The sequence below is a fragment of the Hylobates moloch genome, unplaced genomic scaffold, assembly GCF_009828535.3.
Source record: "Hylobates moloch isolate HMO894 unplaced genomic scaffold, HMol_V3 SCAFFOLD_11, whole genome shotgun sequence".
NCBI classification, from domain to species: domain Eukaryota; kingdom Metazoa; phylum Chordata; class Mammalia; order Primates; family Hylobatidae; genus Hylobates; species Hylobates moloch.
Window position 1 is genome coordinate 6,596,633 of NW_026652286.1, and position 16,104 is coordinate 6,612,736.

The 16,104-nt window shown below is 39.2% G+C and overlaps 1 pseudogene; it reads right to left on the bottom strand.

Moving 5' to 3' along the window:
• Positions 1-6,027: 6,027 nt before the first annotated feature.
• LOC116477225 (large ribosomal subunit protein uL6-like) lies at positions 6,028-8,906 on the bottom strand (annotated as a pseudogene).
• Between the last annotated feature and the right edge of the window lie 7,198 nt (positions 8,907-16,104).

The window sequence follows — 16,104 nt, forward strand, 5'->3', positions numbered from 1 at the left end:
GATACAGCCTGGCACAGCTTCCCTTGGCTAGGAAAGGGAAATCCCTCAACCCCGTGTGCTTCCTGGATGAGGCAACACCCTGCCCTGCTTCAGCTTGCCCTCCATGGGCTGCACCTACTGTCCAACCAGTCACAATGAGATGAGCCAAGTACTTCAGTTGCAGAAATCACCCAACTTCTGCATCAATCATGCTGAGAGCTGCAGACCAGAGCTGTTCCTATTTGTCCATCTTGGAACGGACTAGCAAGCAGGTATTAAGACAAGAATATTTTAATTAAGGTAAGGGGAGAGGAGCAAAGAGATAGGGCAGCCATATAGCGCACCAGATGGGGGCAGCAGGTATTACTATACATTGATGAGCTTCCTAAATTCTGTAAATTTACTATTTTTTCCTCTAAAGTTAATTCTGAGGTTGACATTCTCAACAGTATCACCATTTTTATTATCTTTATCATTTCCATCCTTCATATCTGAATATAGCATAGTAGTTTTTAAAGCAATTTTTCTTTCTTTCTTTTTTTTTTGAGGTGGGATCTTGCTCTGTTGCCCAGGCTGGAGTGCAATGGCACAATCATGCCTCACTGCAGCCTTGACCTTCCAGGCTCAAGTGATCCTCCCAGCTCAGCCTTGCATGTAGCTGGGGCCACAGACATGCACCACTGCTCCTGGCATTTTTTTTTTTCCTATTTATAGAGACAGGGTTTCACTATGCTGCTTAGGTTGATCTCAAAGTCTTGAACTCAAGTGATCCTCCCGTTTAGCCTCCCAAAGTCCTGGGATTACAGGAGTAAGCCACCACACCCACCATAAAGCAATTTCTTATACATTAGCATGGTGTTTCTACTCCAGGAGGATAGAAATCAGTATTTTTTATAGTATAGAGACATTAAAATATAGGTTTCTCAGTCTAACAGCCATGTAAAGTTTCAGAATCTCTGCTCTGTCCCTTACTAGCTATATGACCTTAAGCTTATCTTCTCTAAATTTCAGATGCTTCAACTTTTAAAACATGATATGTGTATAGCAGTGTTATGAAGAGTAAATGAAATGGTATATGTAATGTGCTTGGCCCAATGCCTATATTGTGATAAGAACTAAAAAAAAAAAAAAAAAAAAGCCTGGTATTACTATTTTTCCCATTCTTTCCAGTTGACAGGTAAATAAACCAAGTCTTCAAAATGTGAAAGACTTGCCCAAATACACGAATGAGGTAGGTAATAAAATAAGATTATGTGTTTTTACTTTGACTTCAGAATTCTACCATTATTCTTTAATATGCATACCAATTAATTCACTATCTTTAGTGCAAGAGGAAAAAAAGCAAAATTATATTAAAGGATGGAATATTTTTCTATGAGAATTATACTATTATTTCCAAGTGGAAAGTGATCTGAAATAAATCTTTATGAGAGACATCAGTCTTTATATCTTTACTGTAAATATTCTCCAGAAATCAAAGCCTTCTAGAATAACTGTATATTCTTGGAAATATGAGACAAGCCAGACAGTCCCATTTTGAGTCAGTGGTTTTCAAAATGCTTGAGAAGCCACAAAACAGAAAAGGATTTCTAAGTATGAAGAGGGAAATTTGACTAGTACATAGAAACCATACATTCGATTTGCTATAGAGAAGAAAATGTTAAAGAAGCTAACTTTGTGATTTGAATTGACTCTATTTGTTCATTTCAGTGAAGCCATTCAAAAAGTAATAGTCCCTGATAATGAAAACAGAAAAACAGCATGATTAGGTGAGATACAGAATGTGCATTAAAAAGGGAAAGGAGAAGCTCTGAGTTTGTTAAAAATGAATAATATTTTCATAAAAATTTAGAGGTAGAGATAACTTTAGAGGTGTTAGCCCATTATTTTCCTTTTAGAGCTGAGGAAATGGACAATCAGAAAGCTTTAATGCCATTTTAAAGTCCATACAGTTAGGTAGGGGCAAACCCAAGTTCAGACATTCTGATTCTTGTATCATTATTTTGAATTTTTCAACAGAGATTTCTCTTTCCAACTGCTTATCTGTTAACTTTGAATACAAGTTGTAAAAATTCAGTAGCTTCTGATAACTTTTTCATGGATTTTGAAAAGTTTAGTGAATATTTGTTGGGATCTGGCTCCAAAGATGACACCACATGCATCGCATATCCAAATATTTTCTTATTTCTAACAAATAAAAACAATTGTAATAACAATTTCACGTCTATTTGAAAGCACATACACAATATTTAGAAGACCACCAGTGCAGTCTAGCAGAGTATAAAACACAGAATTTAAAATTCCAAGACAGTCAGCACAATGGTACTTAATGGCAGCAGTTAATTCCATTGCCACTTGAATCCATTTACCCAGAGTCTCTTCTTCTGCATAAAGTAACAGTGGAATTGGTGATGAGTCTGTATCTAAATGTTGTCTATACCCTCCCAGGGATGGGTGAGGAATAACTGAGAAAATAGATGTGGGGAGAATTGAGCAATGAAGTTCTCTTCTCCCATAACCTCCAGAGTCCAAGTCCCCATGATGCTTCATTTGGCTCTCCAGTCATTCTTCCTCCTTCCCCTTATTGTGTCCCTGTAACTAGAGTCATTATTTAAATATTCACATGTGACCATGCCTCATCTTGGTAAAAACCATTTAGAGGTTCTTGTTGTTTTTCCAATTACACATCTACTACTCTTACTACCTATAACTTTTTATCATTTGATCAATATGTGGCTAAATTTTTCTAATTGTTTAGGTCTCAACTCAAATATTTCTCCCACCACCCAACTGCCCACTGTACCCTATAGCAGACATTCTCTGTCCCATAGCCTGTTGTATTTTCTATATCACTTTGTACTGTCTTATCTTATTTACTTCTAAATTTACACATATTTTACCTTTCCCCCACAGCAAAGTATAATGCTTCAAGAAGCAAGAAACTTTCTATGTTTTTATAGTTATATTCTTTATACAGAAATATGTCTCTCAGATAATAGGGAGCTCAATAATATTTATTGCAAGAGTGAACACATTAATACATGTTTGAGGTACCTGAACCTGCCCTGTCCTTCCAGTTTCTTTTTGGGATATTTAATTTATAATTCTGCAATGTTTTAGAGCCTTGATTGACTTACTTAAATAATTGTAGGAGTCTGATGAATAGTTGCCTAAGGAGAACTTTCTTTCCACAGGCACTGTATATTTGGAGAGGAAATTGAGAGAGCAATGTGGTTTAACTACCTCCTGCAATCTCCCTGATTACATAATTACCAACTCCTTGGGTTTTCCATTCTGTTAAATTTATTTCCTTTTGTAACATCTACTGGCAATTAGATAAAGGACAATTTTAATTAAGATAATATATATAAGGAAATGCAGAAAATAGGAAAGAGTGAGTGGGATTTGATTGCTGTAACTCCATCTTCAGTTAGGTAATCCATACCTATAGTGTCCTTTGGAATTCTGGACTCTGAGTTTATTAGTTTCCTGTGGTTGCTGTGACAAATAACGACAAACTAGGTGGCTTGAAACAACAGAAATGTATTTCCTCACTGTTCTTGAGGCCAGAAATCCAAACTCATGGGATAGTCAGGGACGCATTCCCTTTGTGGGCTCTAGAAGAGAATATAGTTTTTGCTTCTTCCAGGTCCTGATGACTGTTGGCATTTTCTGACTTGTGGCTGCATCTCTGTACTTCATCTTTGCATTGCACTTCTCCCTCTCTTTCTCTCTTCTTCTGTCTGTAAGATTCCTCTGCCTTTTATTTATTTATTTAGAGACAGAGTCTCACTTTGTCACCCAGGCTGGAATGCAGTGGTATGATCTCGGTTCACTGCAACCTCTGCCTCCCGGTTTCAAGAGCTTCTCCTGCCTCAGCCTCCTGAGTAGCTGGGATTATAGGTGCCCACCACCACACCTTGCTAATTTTTGTATTTTTAGTAGAGATGGGGTTTCCCCATGTTGGCCAGGCTGGTCTCGAACTCCTGACCTCAGGTGATCTGCCCACCTCAGCCTCCCAAAGTCCTGGGATTACAAGTGTGAGCCACTGCTCCCAGCTCTTTACCTTCTTTTTAAAGGAGTACACATGATAACATTTAAGACCAACTCAGAAAATCCAAGATAACCTCCTCATCTCACGATCTTTTAGCTTAATTATTTATAGCTATAAAAAAATTGACTAGATAAGGTAACACAACAGCCACATGTTCCAGGGAAGAAGAACTGACATTTTTTGTGTCTGCCATTCAAACCACTGTATGCAGTTAGGAGGAATGTTGTTATAAGTCTACTAGATCCCTTCACAATAGATGAATGTTCACAATTGCTTTGCCAGTAGGTGGCCTTTCAATACCTGTTTCAAATTTCCAGGTACAGGGTGCTCAGTACCTCCCCAACAATTTTCTCTGTTCATTCTTATTGTTAAAAAATAAATAAATTCCCAACAATGAGGCAGATCTCCCCAATGTCTCTCTCCCAGTTCAGTCCTAATCACATGTAGCCTTTGCTATGTATCTACTATTACCCGGATCCAGTCGTCAATTTAGTCAGGGCTGCAAGAACCCAGGGAGACTAAGTATCATATGAAGATAAAATCTGAAAAGTTTCTGGAATCCAATATGGCAAGTGAGTTTGCCCTGACTACTCTCTGTTGGACTAAAGTGGGTGGCTAGGTTTCTGGTTTGATTTCTGTAGCTGGGACTAGAGCCCAATCTCAACTCTAGTTTACTGAGATAAGATCCTGACACCTCTCTGAGTTTGTTCTTTAATCTTCTCCAGATTGAATGTTGTTTCCCGTATCTACCCTCCCATATACTTGTTAGCTGTTGACTTGGATCCTGTTCTGAATGGACAAATCAGTTGGACGTATCCACTTTTGCTATGCTACATGTTTTAACTAGCAGATTGACCATCTTCAGTACCAGAGTGACCCTGGAACAAGTAGGACAGCCTTCTATGCTTTTTCCATGCTAGGATCCAGCCCCAAACTAGGGCTAATTTCCCCCACCTTGTCCATTCACTTATTTCATCAAATTTATTTTAGCTAATCCTCATACTGTTTTGAAGGAGATGCTTTTATTATTTCCATTTTACAGACGACATACCTAAGGCACAAGGAGGTATAACTTGCTTTAGTTCACATGGCCAGTAAGGGGAAAAGACCAGTTGCCTTGAGTCTGGACTTAGCCAAATTGTGATTTCTGCCCTCTGAAGCTATAAAGAAGTCTCAACTTTCTTCTGTATGGAAGTCTGTCTCTTAAATATATTCCCATGCTTTTCCTTCTCCAGGTTAAACAACAATTCCTAGAAACTCTTCATCTTGTGTAATATGTTTCTATCTCCTTCTTTTCTTTCTTCTTCCCTATTTTTTAAAAATTACCTATGACACAAATTATCATTCTCAATCTCTCTCTCTCCCTTTTTTCCACTCCTTTTTCTTCCCTCCTCCCTTGCTCAAATAAGGCCTTGCCTGCCCCTAACTCTGATGCCTCAGATCTGTCTGAGCACATAACCAAATCATACCCCCAGATTTCCTTGTATATCTATCATTTCTTCAGGGCTTGGAAAAGCCACTTTTCTTCCCTTTAGAGAGGTATCAAATTTGGTTACCATTATTTTTTGTGCTACTTAAAGCCATTGATAGAATATTCGACTCTTTTAGCAGAAATGTAATATCATAATAGCACTGCAAAGCATGTCAAATTGGACATCTTTCAGGTTGAGTGAATTTTGAGGCAGTGTTCAATGTGAACTGTTATCCATCTTCTGTAGCAATATTTCTCTTTTCTTACAGAAACCCCATTCTTTTTTCTTCATAGCTTTTTGTATATCTCCTCTAATTAACATAATGTCATTCTAATCACTTTGATGAAATTAGTGGGTTTGGTATTTCTATATCTTTTTGTATGATTGAAAAATAATCTTCACTTTGCTTGAGTTTCTTTTTAAGAAAACATCTTAAATCAATAGAGGTTTTTTTTTTTTTAATTTCATCATTAAAAAGAAGTCACCTGACATTTTGTTTCTGAAGCTGGACACTCCTAGGTGTTATTCATCAGACTGCTGAACTATTCCTTTTTCAGAGACATAGATAGTATCCAAAAAGTTTCTGATATTCTTGTTTTTAATTGTTACAGCTTTCTCAATCAAAGTAGCTGAATTTGAAACAAGGCCAGTGTCATTTACTTCAAGGATTAACTCATCTTTCTGGGATTGAGATACTGAACAAGCAGCACCTGACCTCTGCAGATGTATTTTTCACCCAAGAAATTTCTAATTCAACCAGATCCCCTTTGTCATGGGTAATGACGTGGATGGAGAAGTGAGCACACGTGGACCTCACGTTGCAATGGAAGCCCAGTGCAACCCCTTGCTCATGTTCTATTAATGACTACAAACAGTGCAAACAATAGTCAGCTCCTTTGTATTTCCCCACTATTTGCCAACCCAGAGCCTCTTCTTTGTCTTTCCAAGGAGACTGAGATCTACATCGATGTGGTTGAAGTCCCTCTGCAGGGTCTCTCTGGGGCCCTTCACAATATTTGTTTGTCCCTTCAGAGTGATGTTGACATTTTCTGGAATGTCGACAGTCTGCTGAGAACGTCTTTATATTCTCACGGTAGATGTTGCAAGGAGCTGCTTCGCCTGATTTTTAAGAAAGGTTCTTTCTTAAACAAACAAAAAAAAAGCAAGTGTCACATTTCTTTCACAGCCCTCAAAGGAACCTAATATAATTAGAGACCTATAAAAGTCAGTAGTCCTTATATAAGAGGGATTGAGAAGAAAAAGAAGGCTAGAGACAGATGAAAAGGGCATGTAACTGAATTGGTCTGTGTTCAGATCTGTTGTAGCCCGAGTCCAAACTCTAGTCTATTATGTCCAACATGATTCAGAAGTATAACAGTCATCTCAAACATAACTGGGCTCTTGATTAGTCCCATGCCCCCACGACAGGACCATTACTCTTTCAGTGTTCTCCTTCTAGTGATGGGGATATTTTTCTTCCAGTTGCCCAAACAGAAAAATTGAAGTCATCTTAACTCTTCTCTTCTTACACCACATATACAATCTGTTCATAAATTCTTCATACTCTATCTTTAACTATATCCTGTATTTAAGCACTTCTTATTGCCTTCACTGCAACAACCATGGTCCCTTCTACCACAATCTTATCTAGATTATTGCAGATGTCTCTTAATTGGTGTCTCTGTTTCCATCATTGATCTTCCACAATTTATTGTCTTCATAGCAGCAGTACACAAAAGTCATACTACGTCATGTCTGTGCTTAAAACCAGTAGCCTCCCATTACACGCAAAGTAATTTCCAAATCCCTTAACATGGTGTATAAGGCCTTAGTTTATTTGATCTTCAGATAGTTCATTGTTCTCATTTTTACTATTTCTCCCTCTTTCACTATACTCCAGATTCCACAGCCACTTTGCTCTTTTGAGAAACTCAAACATTTGAGATACGCTGTCTCTTAGGGTCTTTGCATGTGCTGCTGCTTTAAAATGTTGTTTTATTATTTATTTATTTATTTATTTATTTATTTATTTATTTTGAGATGGAGTCTTGCTCTGTCACGCAGGCTGAAGTGTCGTGGTGCGATCTCAGCTCACTACAGCCTCTGCCTCCTGCGTTCCAGCGATTCTCCTGCCTCAGCCTCCTGGGTAGCTGGGATTACAGGTGCCCACCACCACACCTGGATAATTTTTGTGTTTTTAGTAGAGACGGGGTTTTACCATGTTGGCCAGGCTGGTCTGGAACTCCTGACCTCAGGTGATCTGCATGACTTGGCCTCCCAAAGTGCTGGGATTACAGGTGTGAGCCACTGTGCCCAGCCCATAAAATGTTCTTATGCCCATATGAGTATGGCTCATATATAGCCATGAATCCTCTCACACTCTGCTGAGGCTACTCCATCAATCAGGGACCTTCCGTGACTACGTTACTGAAAATAATAAGCCTTATCACTCTCTATGCACTAGACATTGCTTTTTTTTTTTTTCATGGCAGTTACCACCACCAGATCTATTGCCCATTGATATTCGTTTGTTTTGTTTTCCATCTCCCCCATGAAGGTAAGAACGAGGTATGTTTTATGTTCCGTTGGCTTCCCAGTTCCTGGAATAGTGCCTGGCACATGTTAGGTACACAATCTATTTTCTTCCAGTGAATGAATGAAAATATAGCAAGGCTTTATGGAGACCATGGTTTGAAATTGGAGTAAAGTAGCATGAGAACAAGTTATAGAATCAGGGAGAACTTGAGTCTGAATCTTTTTCTGGTTCTGCCCACCTTAATTTTGGCAAGTTGGTTAACTTCTGTATGGATAACATACAGAATAACATATATGGATAACATATATATGTGGCAAACATAGGGAGAGAATGACACATATAAATTACTTGGCACAGTATATGGTCCCCGGAACTCAATAAAGGTCACTTTCTGACCCTTCCTGTTAGGCCCTTCCTTCTCTAAGCCTCCCACTCACCTTGCCTGGATGATGTCTTGGCTGGTGTCTTGAAGGACTTCCTTGCTATCAGAAAAGACTCAGTTGAGACCCATAAGGCTCCCACCATTAAGATAATTGGGGTGTCTGTGCCTGTGCTTGTTTGTAAGCTTGGCTTGTTACAACCTGTAGATTTGTTTTTCGACAGATGCTTGACATCAGTTGTCTTCCAGCACAGACAGTACCTTGATCTGTGGTGCAGTGTACATTCAGGTTGAAAACTGCCATCTACATTAGTGCTGCATGAGGCAGTTTACCCAGAGCCTCATACGGCTACTGCTTAAAGGACAACTCAGATCCTCTAGCTGTGTGTGGGAGGGAACATGGCAGTTCGATTTAAATACCTCTGCAGATGCACTAAGTTCTGAAAGACACATTCTCTGCAGAGCACTGTGTTTCTGTGCTGTCATTCTGTCTATTCAGTCTCAGCTGCAGTCTAACAGAGAGGGGAAGAGGTGGCCTGTGTTCTGAATCAACACATGGTATCATCAGCATAATGGTTAAGAGATGGACTTCCGGACGCAGACTGCCTACATTCAAATGCTGACTTCACAACTCCTTAGCTATATGGCCTGGGCAATCCAACAGCCTCCATTTCCTCATCTGTAATATTGGGATAATCCATAATAGTACTCATTTTTTGAGTCATTGTGAGAATTAAATAATATCTTTCAAGTAAATCACTTAGAACATTTTCTGGAAAGTTATAAGTTTTAATAGTAAGTACAGATGATTATCATTATGCATAGAATAAGGTGGAAGAGGAGCAATAGTACAAAGATTAATCAGAAACGGCCGCTTAATAAACCTGGTTGAATCCCCTAATAAAGACAGGCATGTAACTAACTCTAATACAGAGCAACATGAAAACAGAAACAAAATGTACTTAAGCAAGTGGGTTACAGGGGAAGGAAGAATTCAGTGGAGGCTGAGGATGGAAGTGAGGCATGTATAGGAAGGAAGGAGCTGATTTACTTGTGACCTAGAAACTGAATCCTATTTAAATAGAAGTAAGCAATATTTGACACTAAGGAAAGACACAGGCATTATTCAAACTGTTTATCTTAATGTGAGAAATTTTGAGTTCAGAGTCCTTTTATCACATGTCTTTCAGCTTTTAACTGAGGAAATAGCATTCATATTGGCCAAGGTCGATGAGGAAGGCGTCAGGGAGCCTTTATTATGCACCAGGAGCAAAGCAGTTAACTTTTCACCCTATTCTAAGCTTCCCAGAAAGGGACTTCCTGTCTCCATTTTACAGATGAGAAAACAGAACTCGGGTGGGATAGGTCAATTAAACTTCCCTTAGCTAGTAAATTTGGCTGTAAACCCAGATTCACATTGTTGTAGATTCTACATTTTTTCTACACTGTCATGCTACCTGCTATAGATGCTGAAATTTATTCTTTCTGAATGAATGCAGAATGAATGAATGATTCATTCTTCTGAATGAATCACTAAGAGGCATTCCTGAATCCCTCTTGGTGATTAGCTCTATGTGACACACCTTTCTTCATGCCATAGCACACATAAAAGATGGCAATATTTGTCAGGCATGCTGAGAAAACTAGATGGGGTTGTCCCCGGCATCTGGCTGCCCTAAGCCTTGCCTGGACTGAGGAAATAAAGCATCTAAAAATATCTTTGATCTTGGTACACTCACATGTTATACACCTGGGCTAGAGGAGAATAACCCATTAACTCAACCCTATTAGCTGTTCCTGCGCCTGTCAGTTTCTCTGGGTTTCACTCAACCACAGGAGAAGAGATGGCACAAGGAGATCAGTGGCACAAAGAGCCCCACCACGAGTCCTGCTTAGGAAGCCACTAGTAATTCTCCTTTGCCACATGGTCGAAAGCTCTGTGCAGAATGCATTTCAGAAAACGAGCATCCTCTCCAACACCATTCCTCATTTTCACTGTGCCATGAAACACCATATGTATTTATATCACACGAGTGGCAATGTTTAAAAGAAAAACCTTTTAAGTCAGTTTTCACATTATTGCAAATGATGGGAAAAGATCATTTTGTTTCTCTCTTAGGGATAGGAAGGCAGTTTTTTTTGTTGTTGTTTTTGTTTTTTAAGTTCTTCCCAGCCATCCAAAGGATCTGGTGTTCCACACCTGTAGCAAGTATCCTTTAAGATGTGCAGTGTCTGGGACACATCTGGTTAGATCGGCAGTTCTTGTATAACTGGACTTAAAATGGTGTGGGTTTCTCCTTCCTGACTGAACAAACTTAGCATCCCTCCTGCCTTCGATTTGAGTGTATTTATAATCCTGTATCCAACTGCATCTGGGAATCATTTCATTGTCTGCCTCCTGAACCTGTTTGTGTCATCGGGGCTATTCTGTATTGTCAGCCCTGTACTTTGAATCCAGTTGTTTGTCTTGGACACATTTATACTTCAAACTGAGCCTTATGTGCTGGGTCTTCTTTCATTCCAAACTGGGAGTTCTATTTTGTTCCATGACCTTCAGACATCTACAGACATGCCAACATACACACTTGTATGCCAAGCAAGGTTCCTTGACAACCAGCCTGGGCAGAGCTCCAGGTCTCCTGCTTACCTGGGTGAGTAACACAGGAAGTAGCAGGGGGTACAATGCAGAGAGGACAAGAATAGCTTCAATAGTGGCAGCTGGGAAGAAATTGTGGGAGGCAAGTGGGTTGATTCCCTATATATTACAGTTTCTGACTCGGAAAGCAAAGATAAGTTAACTTTTATGTGACATGTTATAGTTTTTGCAATGCTTCTTACATCCTGCTATCTGTTTTTAACTCAAAGAAGTGGGTTTTGTATCCATATGTTGGGCCTTCAAGAAGAATGCTTTCTTTATTGCACTGTTTCTGTTAATTTAAGTACCAACCATTGGCTACAGTCCTTTAAAAGGCCAACTTTTTAGAAGCATTAGTATCGCCTTATGCATTATCATATGCTTCCAGAAGGGGATTTGTTTCCCAAGCCAAGAGAATTCAGAGACTTTAGCTCCACTCATTGAGGTTGCAATATGGCAAATTCAAGTTACAGGAGAGGATGAAAAGATATTGTAGTGATAGCTGAGGGATGGAAAGGAACGAAGAGCCCAAAAGGAGTATGAAAGAGTGAAAGTGCAATTTAATTGGAAAGTGAATGGGAAAAGTGGAGAAAATCCTTTGGTGTTCTTGTCAAAAAGCTCCACAGGAAGGGGAACATCACACTCCAGGGACTGTTGTGGGGTGGGGGGAGGGGGAGGGACAGCATTAGGAGATACACCTAATGCTAAATGACGAGTTAATGGGTGCAGCAAACCAACATGCACATGGATACATATGTAACAAACCTGCACATTGTGCACATGTACCCTAAAACTTAAAGTACAATAAAAAAAAACTTCCAAAAAAAAAAAAAAGCTCGACAGTGGGTTTAATTAAATCTATTTATTAATAAGGGGCATACAAATAGAGCAAATGTCTGGGATTATAGTTTATAACATATAAAAATATGGAATTAGAAATTTCAGTATTTCAGTATCCAGAATGACTAATGATTTGGTAAGTGGCAGAGTTGTTACAGAGAGAAAAGAAGTACTAGCCATGCTGGAAGGCCATTCTCACACACACTTTCAGAGTGAAGAGAAAGAGTAAGACAGGGATTTAAAGGAACGTAAACCACTGCTCTCTGCAGTCTATGTCTCACAGGAGAATCTGTGAAGTAGAGAAGGCAGGAGTAGGGGTGGAGAGGAGATTCATCGTTATCAGCTATATTTGGCTACAGGCTAAAAACCATAAGCTTGTATTCTCATTAAGAGATTCTCTCCATTCACTCAACTCTTCGTCACTTCGGAAATAGAATATAGTTTTGCGAGAATACATTTTCTAGCTTTCTATTCTCCATGCATTCACATACACACACACACACACACACCACACAACATATACAGATTACAAATAGACACACCACACACACAAAATGCATACATACCACACACATCACACATATATTTACACATACACAACACACACTACACACACATGCCACACACACTACACATATCACACGCACCACATACACCACGCATGCACCACATATGCACCACACACAGACCACATGCCACATACCACACACACACACCCCACACGTACACCACGTACAACACACACACACATCAAACACCACACACCACACACACAAACGTTCTTTTTGTGCACATAGACATCTGTAGATACCCTCCTATTTCTGGAGGGAGAGCTTTCAATCTCTAGACTCTCTTACCTGTCACCTTGATTCAAGATGAGAAAAAACAGGGACTTAAATACCCCCCAAATCTTAGACTTGTTAGAACTGGGAAGAATGTGTAAAAGGTAGATGAACGTTAAAATTAGAATACCTAACCCAGTTAACTCGTCATAAACACATGGCCCCACTGTGTGACGAGGCAAAGGGAGTTCTGGGCTCTCAGAATAACTAGTAAGAAGTACCAATTTCTCACATTGCCCTTTTTCTCCCACATTTAAATCTCCATAAACTTCACACATTCCCTATCATCCTTGGATGTCCAGTTTTTGAAACTTTTTCAGTGTGTCCTCCGGAATTAACATTCTATCAGCAGCAGAATTGCCTATATTCTCAGATTGTTTTCTGAGCATTTTCTTCATCTTTCCCCTGTCATCCTCTTCAGTGTGGCTATTTTTTTTTTCCCCACAACTCCTCAACCACCAGTCCTGGAGGAAGAGCAGCTATCTTCCTTCTCTCCACGTAAGCTTCCAGAGTTTTCCTCTAACAGCCCTAGCTTGAAATCTCATATGACCATTTTATGTCATCTACTTACCACTCCTCACTAGTATTCTTGCTTATCAATCTTTGAGTTACTTCTCTTGATATATAAATGATACTGGTTATTGATTCAATGTTTCTTTCTCTATCACAACTCTATTCTTAATTCTTGGCAATTTCGATGTATATGAAAATAATCTTTCCAGTCATTCTTGGCCTCAATTCCTTGAGCTCCTCTCCTCTAATGATCTGGGTGTCTATGCCATTTTAATTCACAACCTAATTTAAATTCAATCCTTCTTTAATTTCAACTGTACATGAACCATGCTCACATTTCAGTGATTACCTTTCTTTTTCCAGATCAATCACTTTATTACTGCGATTTAAATAATCAATAGACCCTACTGGACATCCATTTTTTATCCTGACAATTTTTCCTGGCCCTTAAATCTCTGGTTTGCTCTCACTGTCTTATCCAGCTTAAATTCAATGGTCAGTCATTATAATTACTAATTACCTTCTTCTTGCATTCCTCTTCAATTCCCTTGCCTCTCTCTCATTTATTAATATTCTTTCACAAAACATACCTTGGTTAAATTCAACTCCCCACCTACCCAGTGTCTCTGGCCATGCAGTTTACTACCTGCAACAAAAACTCTTGATCTTACTGGCAGGTTCCATATAAATTGATGATGACAAACAAAAATGCAGGCCCAAATCATGCTATAAATTGTTAGTCAATTTACTCTTTTCATTCTTCTACCTCAACACTCTGCTGATGACCTTGTTTCTCACTTCACTGAGAAAAATGATGCAATCAGAGAATGATTTCCACTCACATCAACCACACCTATGGAGTTAACCAAAGTAAAAATTTTGTTACTCTAGTTGAGCTATCTACACTGCTAAGTAAAAACTAATCTCTCTCTGCTGGGCGCGTTGGCTCACACCTGTAATCCCAGCACTTTGGAAAGCTGAGGCGGGTGGATCATGAGGTCAGGAGTTTGAGACCAGCCTGGCCAACATGATGAAACCCTGTCTCTACTAAAAATACAAAAATTAGCTGGGCATGGTGGTGCTTGCCTGCAATCCCAGCAACTCAGGAGGCTGAGGCAGGAGAATTGCTTGAATATGGGAGGTGGAGGTTGCAGTGAGCCGAGATTGCACCACCACACTCCAGCTTGGGTGACAGAGCGAGACTCTGTCTCAACAACAACAAAAAACCAGTCTCTCTGTTTGTGCACTGAATTCTATCTCTTGTTGCCTACTAAAAAAAAAATAATAAAAAATAAAAAGAAAAGAAAAAAATCAAACAATTATCTTCCCTCTCTCATGTGTAAGGCATTGTTTTCCTTTCTACTGGCACCATTCCCATCCATAATCAAACACACTATTTTTTCCCTTTTGAAGAAAGAAAAATCTTATGCCATTTCTCCCCATCCCCCACCCAGCTTATGTACCATTTCCTCTCTTCTTTTTGCAGCTCATATCCTTAAAGAAAAGTCCATTTTGTCTGCTGCATTCCTCTCTTCTCATTTTCTTTTAAACCTACTAACTCAGGTTTCCATCACTTTCAGTGAAAGTGTTGGAAAGTTACTATATGGTAAAGGCAATAGGCCCTTCTCAATCTTCATCCTATTTAACTACAGTAGCATTTGACAAATCGTTGTCCCTACTTCCTTCTTGAAACACTCCACTCATTTGTCTTTCAGAACCTTATATTCTTGGCTTTTCTTGTCTCACTTGTCACTCCTTCCTAACCTTCCTTTGTTGGTTCTTCCTGCTTTTCCTGGACTCTTACAGTTATCTACCCCAGAGATCAGTCTTTAATCCTGTTGTGTTCTCCATCTATACTCACTCCCTTGATAATCTCATCTGATCTCCACGCTATTTGCCAGTCTACCAGAGTTACAGCTCCAAAACACACTGAGATTCTCAACTACAGGCTGGTAGATATGACGGCCTGTTCAACATCACCAAGTGGATGCATAGAGAACATCTCAGAGTTAACATGTCCAACTTCTGATCTTCCTCCCAAATTAAACTCTATCTGCAGACCCCACCAACTCAGTTATAAATGTTCTTTCCTTCTAGTTTCTGATACCAAAAATCTTGGATGCTCTTGGATTTTACTTATTTGCTCTCAAACTCTATATCTGATCTCAATGGAGATTATCTACCTTTACAATATATCCAGAATTTTTAACACTTCTTGTCACTCCATGTGAGACTTCTAACAGGTCACTGAAAATAATATTTCCATTTTGGTCCTTTACACTGTATTCTCAGTATAGCAGCCAGAGGGGGTCTGTCTAAAAATAAGTTAGTAAATAGTATAGTCTTTCTTTGCTCCAATCCTTCCACTGCCTTCTATCTCATGCAAAGGACAACTCAAATGCCTTCCATTAGCCTACAAAGTTGTTAGTTTTCCAAGCTCAACTATTTATTCCCTCCATGCATTTTCCTCCAGATATATCTGGCTCTTCATTGTTCCAGACATACAAAATATCCCCCTGGCTTATTGTCTTCGAATGAGCTGCTCTCGTTCTTTTAAGCACTGTTCCTCCAATTTTCCACTTATCAAATTCCCTTGCCTTCTTCCAATATTTGCTTAAATGTTTTCATTACTGTGGAGCTTCTTCTGTTTACACAATGTAGAATTATGTTCAGCCCCCACCCACCGCACACATGTACCCTCATACACCAATTCTCTTACTCTGCTTTTTCCTCCCATATCGCTTATAATTTTCTAACATGGTATATATCTTACTTTTAAAACTTAAATATGCATATGGATTACTTAATTTTTATCTCCCTTCTCTATAATGCAGACACCAAAATGGCAGAAATT